The sequence below is a fragment of the Aulonocara sp. 'chitande type north' Nkhata Bay genome, linkage group LG3 (genome assembly GCF_057382095.1).
Source record: "Aulonocara sp. 'chitande type north' Nkhata Bay isolate Kocher_YH1m ecotype deep benthic linkage group LG3, A_spYH_male_GT1.1, whole genome shotgun sequence".
NCBI classification, from domain to species: domain Eukaryota; kingdom Metazoa; phylum Chordata; class Actinopteri; order Cichliformes; family Cichlidae; genus Aulonocara; species Aulonocara sp. 'chitande type north' Nkhata Bay.
In genome coordinates this window covers 11,336,824-11,343,448 of record NC_141346.1, presented here as the reverse complement: position 1 = coordinate 11,343,448, position 6,625 = coordinate 11,336,824, and positions in this window count along the sequence as shown.

Genomic DNA, 6,625 nt, shown 5'->3' with positions numbered 1-6,625 from the left:
CTTGTTTGATGGCAGATACTCCCTTCACCCTGGCCAAAAAGGCTAAAATGACCAAAGAAAAAGAGGGAAACAGCTGAACATGAGAGGTTTTTGGACAAAGTTTGTATTTTTTCCATTGGTTAAGCACTGCTTCCAGCCAAGAGTGATACCATATATGCCCCATAGCTGCAGAAAAGGCTAACATTGTTATCTTTTTACATAAAACCAGCTGAACATGAGAGGTTTTTGGACCAATTTTGTCTTCTCCATTCTTTAAGCACCGGTTTGAGCACCGTTTGAGCACCGGCACGTTTCAAAAGTACCGATTTGGCACCGGTATCGGATAAAACCTAAACGATACCCATCCCTAATCACAACACTATGAACTGTGGGTAATCCCTCAGGTCCACAGAGATGAGGACTCGTGAAAATGTGCATAAGGACTCAAAGTGTGTGCAGAGAGCCGTCATGCACTTGATAACATGACAACAGGACGGCCCTGAGCCCTCAGAGGCCGACACTAAGCTGTGACTGTTTATCTGCACGTCTCAAACACGCCTCCATTTGTCTGCAGGCTGAGTGATCTGACTGAGCTCAGCCTCCATTTTCTACAGGGAGACGCTCAGACAGGCTTTCAGTTTCATTTCACAGGAACAGCTTTGCTTCTGTTTTACATGCAGGTGCTGCACAGACCACACCCTGTTCAGTCTGTTTGTGTGACTGACTGCAGCTCAGATAAGAGGCTGGATCAGCTGATTCAACTGGTCAGCAGGCTGCATCATTTTCATCTCTGCAAACACCAATCAAAGTCCTGTACACAGTGTGTTTAGTACTCTGAGTGCGTTATTTGTCAGTAATTGTGTTAAAAGGCTCTGAGTTTAAGTTGTAAACAATCTCAAACCCTGGATTTATCTCCACCATGTAAGCTGCTGACATCCACCTAGCTGCTGTTGAACCATGATTTGGACATATGGTACTCTAAGGTCAATGAAATAAGATAGGCCTGATTAAAGTTCTTCTATGTGAGGAGCAGGATTTTAAATTGTGGATTTAACAGGAAGCCAATGAGGAGAGGCCAGAATAGGAGGAAGCTGCTCTGTCCTTCTAGTCCCTGTCAGGACTCGACTGCAGCATTTTGCATCAGCTGAAGGTTTTATGGGAGTTTTTAAGACATCCTGATAATAACCGATTACACATGATCTGTGAAATGTTCACACTTGTTGCTGCTTCCTGTCTGTGTGTTTCTTCCAGACAAATGTTAGGAAGCTGATTCTCACGCAGGTCACAGATCCACACTCTCAACCCACTGTGGACTGTCCTACATCTCGGAAAACGTTAGAGCACTTTTGCAAATCTGTGATGTCTTGATAAATCGAGTAGATATTTGAAGTTTACACAGCTACATTCAGAAAGAATATTTTAAACTGTGCATCCCTCCGAAACTGCCTCTTACGTTTTCGACGAAATGCATTCTGGGATATTTGCCTGGGTTAGCCTTCAGTAGCTTACTGGGGTCATGGAGAGAATGTGTTAATAATACTGAGTGGTGGGATTTATAACTATGGACTAGTGATGCGCAAATCATGAACGAATCGTTCAATACTCGAGAATCACTTTACTGACTCGTGAATCATGATTCACAAGCCCAACTGACTCACTGACTCATCCCTGTTGCTGTTAGCAGCAATGTATCTAGCTTATAATTAAAATTGTGGAGAAAAACACAACATCCAGTATCATAACAAAAAATTTCTGCTCTGAACTGGAAGAAAAAACCCTGAGTAGAAGCTCACATCAAGAAAATAGCTCCTCGGTTCACAGTAGCATCGCTCTGCTAACATGCTAACAGCACATTTGAGCTACTCACCCCCTCCCTCCTGTGCTGATTTGTAAGCATAAGCTAATCACTCAGGACTCACTCACCCCCTCCCTCCTGGCTCACAGCTTCTTCTTCTTCTTGGTTGGCAACCAATGTTAAGGTGCATTACTGGCTCACAGCTCAGTGGACATTTAGATGAGAAAATATATATTTAACACATTTAAGGAAAATACTAATAAAATAAAAAATAAAAATATATTAAAATAAAATAAAATAAATGTTTATTAAGCAATTTTGATTGAAAATTGCTTAATTTTAGAAATGTTTTGCTCTTTTTTGCTTTGTAAAATTGTTGTTTTCTTTTAGAATCATTCATCTTAGCAGTAGGATTTACATGAAAAGAGAAACAAATTAAGTTTGAGTGAAAATGTACATTTTTTGCACTCTCTGGTCGACCGACTCAGTGAATCAAATGAGTCAACAAATCCGATTCACTTTGGTGAGTGACTCATTAAAACTCGATTCAGTAAAAAGAATCAAATTTACCATTACTACTATGGACACTATGTGCTGACATGACCTTTTATAAATTTACTGTCCAATCACAAACCTTTAATGGGAGGAAAGAATTTGATTGGACAGTGAGGGTCATGTCCTCATCGAGGATAGAGCGCACAAGAGTGGACTATTATATTGATTAGTCAAATCTCATTAGGCAATAAAACAACTATGGTCAGAAGAGAATGTATTCATTAAAAAAATAAATAGAATTTACAAATAAAATAGTTCCATTAAAAATTACGTGTACTTGTTGAGCCTTTCTGAGAAATGATCCATGTGATTGATTAATTATGCCTGCAGAGACCAAAAGGGGCCCCAAGAGTCTGGCTGCAGCCACTGGGGGGCGCCATATTGCGACTCGCTCAGACACATGAAAAATTAGAGGGAACATTGCCCGGCAGCCTACGTCTATTGCAGCATAACTAAGGGAGGATTCAGGGTCACCTGGTCCAGCCCTAACTATATGCTTTAGCAAAAAGGAAAGTTTTAAGCCTAATCTTAAAAGTAGAGATAGTGTCTGTCTCCCGAATCCAAACTGGAAGCTGGTTCCACAGAAGAGGGGCCTGAAAACTGAATGCACCTCCCATTCTACTTTTAAATACTCTAGGAACAACAAGTAGGCCTGCAGAGCGAGAGCGGAGCGCTCTAATAGGGTGATATGGTACCACAAGGTCATTAAGATAAGATGGGGCCTGATTATTTAAGACCTTGTATGTGAGGAGCAGCATTTTGAATTCAATTCTGGACTTAACAGGAAGCCAATGAAGGGAAGCCAAAACAGGAGAAATATGCTCTCTCTTTCTAGTCCCTGTCAGCACTCTTGCTGCAGCATTTTGGATTAGCTGAAGGCTTTTCAGTGAGTTTTTTGGACATCCTGATAATAATGAATTACAGTCGTCCAGCCTGGAAGTAATAAATGCATGAACTAGTTTTTCAGCGTCACTCTGAGACAGGATATTTCTAATTTTAGAGATGTTGCGCAAATGGAAGAAAGCAGTCTTACATATTTGTTTAATATGTGCATTGAAGTACATGTCCTGGTCAAAAATGACTCCAAGGTTCCTCACAGAGTTACTGGAGGCCAAGGTAATGCCATCCAGAGTAAGAATCTGGTTAGATACCATATTTCTAAGATTTTCAGGGCCGATTACAATAACCTCAGTTTGATCTGAATTAAGAAGCAGAAAGTTATCATCCAGGTCTTTATGTCTTTAAGACATTCCTGCAGTTTAACTAAATGGTGTGTGTTATCTGGCTTCATGGACAGATAGAGCTGGGTGTCCAGTTGTAGACGATGATGCTTGAATTCAAACAGGCACACAATATGAAAGATGAGGAAAATCCCTGAGCACTGTGCAGAGGACTCTGAGGACTGAGACGCATGTTGTCATGCATGTGATAATATGACAACAGGACGGCCCTGAGCCCTTAGAGGACGACACAAAGCTGAGTGTTTATCTGCACGTCTCAAACACGCCTCCATTTGTCTGCAGGCTGAGTGATCTGACTGAGCTCAGCCTCCATTTTCTACAGGGAGACGCTCAGAGAGGCTTTCACTTTCATTTCACAGGAACAGCGTTGCTTCTGTTTTACATGCAGGTGCTGCACAGAACACACCCTGTTCAGTCTGTTTGTGTGACTGACTGCAGCTCAGACTAAAGGCTGGATCAGCTGTTCAACAGCTCAGCAGTTTGTAGTTTGTTTTCATTTTGCCCCGCCTCTGTCAGTGCGCCCCAGGGCCGCTGTGGCTACAATGTATGTCTGCCTTGCCATCACCAGTGTGTGAATGTGTGGATGACTGAATATAGTGTAAAGCGCTTTGGGGTCCATAGGGACTAGTAAAGCGCTATAGAAATTCAGACCATTTACCGTTTATGTAAACACCAAACAAAGTCCTGCACACAGTGAGTTTAGTGCACTGGGTGTGTTATCTGTTAGTAATCGTGTTGAACATTATAAAAGTGTCACAAAAGGTTGATTCTGTTTATCTGGACGCATTCAATTGGAGAAATGCTTTGTCACTCTTCCAAGTGATTTCTTCAGTTCCATTCGATTCCTTCTTGTGGGACATGCATGGAACAATTCACCCAGGAGGCATCCTCGTCAGATGCCCAAACCACCTCAACTGGTTTCTTTCGATGTGAAGGAGCAGCAGCTCTACCCTGAGCCCCTCCAATAGCCAAACTGCTCACCCTATCTGTAAGGCAGAGGCCAACCACTCTTTGGAGGAAGCCCATTTCTGCCACTTCTATCCGCAATCTCAATCGCTATCCGAAAGAATAATGATGATTGATCAATGACCATTTAATCAGTGGCCATGTGTACCATTAACAGAGAGAGTTGTGGAATAGCTGCAATCACAGCATTGTAAAATCAACAAATCAGTTTATTTCTAAGCTCAGTTGATCTGACTGAGTGATCTGAGTGAGCTCAGCCTTCACTTTCTACAGGGAGATGTTGTTTTCAGGCACAGAAGTAAAGACATGTTTACCCACAGCATTCAGTTACAGAGGAAGACGTTGCTCTAAGGCACTTCAGAAACAGAGGTTTGTCTGTTATTGGAGGGACAAAAACAATGAAAAGAGAATTCAACAGGTACATGTAAATCTTTATTAACACTTACACACTTACATAGTGCTCATATTTCATTCAATCACAGAAGGAATTCACTGATTGTCATTGTCTTTAAAAAACAAACTCTTATAAGGCACACATGAACTGAGAAAAACCCCACAAACACCAAGAGGACGTTTCAAGAAGGCCACAGAGAGAAGAGTACAGAAGTGGAGCAGTTCAGTGATGTAGGTGGAGGCGTCACACCATCAGGCCATGAAAGTATGAACCATGATTTGAACCTGAAACAGTGCAGAAGCTCTAACAGTGGAGAGATGTTTGGAGTTAAAGCTTTGGTCAGACCAGAGATCAGAGCATCAGTTCATCACACTGTCCTCACTGCTGTAATATTAATGCCACACTGTTGTTCTTTCATGTGCTGATGTGATGTACTCATGTTTACATGTTAGTGTTACTGACCATTAAGTTCTGTAGGAACCACACATTCACACACAGCACACACGGATAAATAAAAAACACCCGTTGATGTCTTTGGACTGTGGGAGGAAGTCAGAGACCCAGAATCCACTTCAGGAGATACATGTATGACCTTTGTTCCTCATGCGCTCCATGTGTTACTTTACTAATTCACAGTCTGTTTCTGTGGGCAACAGGATGACTTCACTGCTTCACTGCTGTCTCATTACAAATCCACACAAACATGATGTGTATATTTATACATTATGAGTGGCAATTTTCCCTAAAATCACAATGTTTCTAACTTGAGCCAAACTGGTGGATCTGAAAATCCATCTAAACAAATGAGTCAAACTTCACCCAAAAGAGCATCAGTGTACAAAAGTTTGCATCATCTATACAACAGTATAAATGTGAAAATATGTTTCATATTTTTGAGTCTTATGGGTCTGTTTATGAAAAGTAATCAGGTCTCAACCCAGCAAAGTTGTTCAGGATGTTTTGCTGGTGTCAAAGGTCAAAGCAGTTTAAATCTGAGCTGAACAGTGTGTCATGTTAAAGAAAAGTTGAAGAGGTTGTCAAACTTCTCAGTGCAGGATCAGAGAGAGACGTTAACAGTTTGTACAATCTGTTAAACTGGGTAAGATTGGTTTACAAACTAAAAACAATGTCAGCCAAAGAGATGATTTTTATACAAAGTGTTTTCCAGTGGACTGTACTTAAAGAAGAAAAAGTCACATGAAGTTAATAAACAATCACACCAACATAAAATAGTTAATTTGTCTAACCTGAAGCTCCAACACTCACTGACTCTGAGATCAGAAATTCATGTGTGTTTGTAACACAGTTTGACTTTGTGTCAGTAAATCTCATGAACAAGATGAATAAACTGTAGTTCAGAGTCACTGACAGCACAGACACACACTGTTGGTCCGAGTCTGAACATGATGATCATCAGAGTCGACTGCTGGATGTTCAGGAGAGTTTCTGTCTGTCCTCAGATCGTCCGACTCACAGTTCATCTCTGTGTCCTCCTGGCTGACCTGCAGGTGAGAAACAGCTGTGAGGTGTCCTCTTCTAGTTCAGGAGATTAGATGAAAAAATTATTCATAATATTTATAAAGTGAGAAAATGTTAATGTTGATTTTTCTGCTTTTTATTTAAAAACATGATCTGACCAAAACTGCAGTCTGGAATCTTGCTTTCACCATAAAAAAAATCATATTTTTTTCAAAT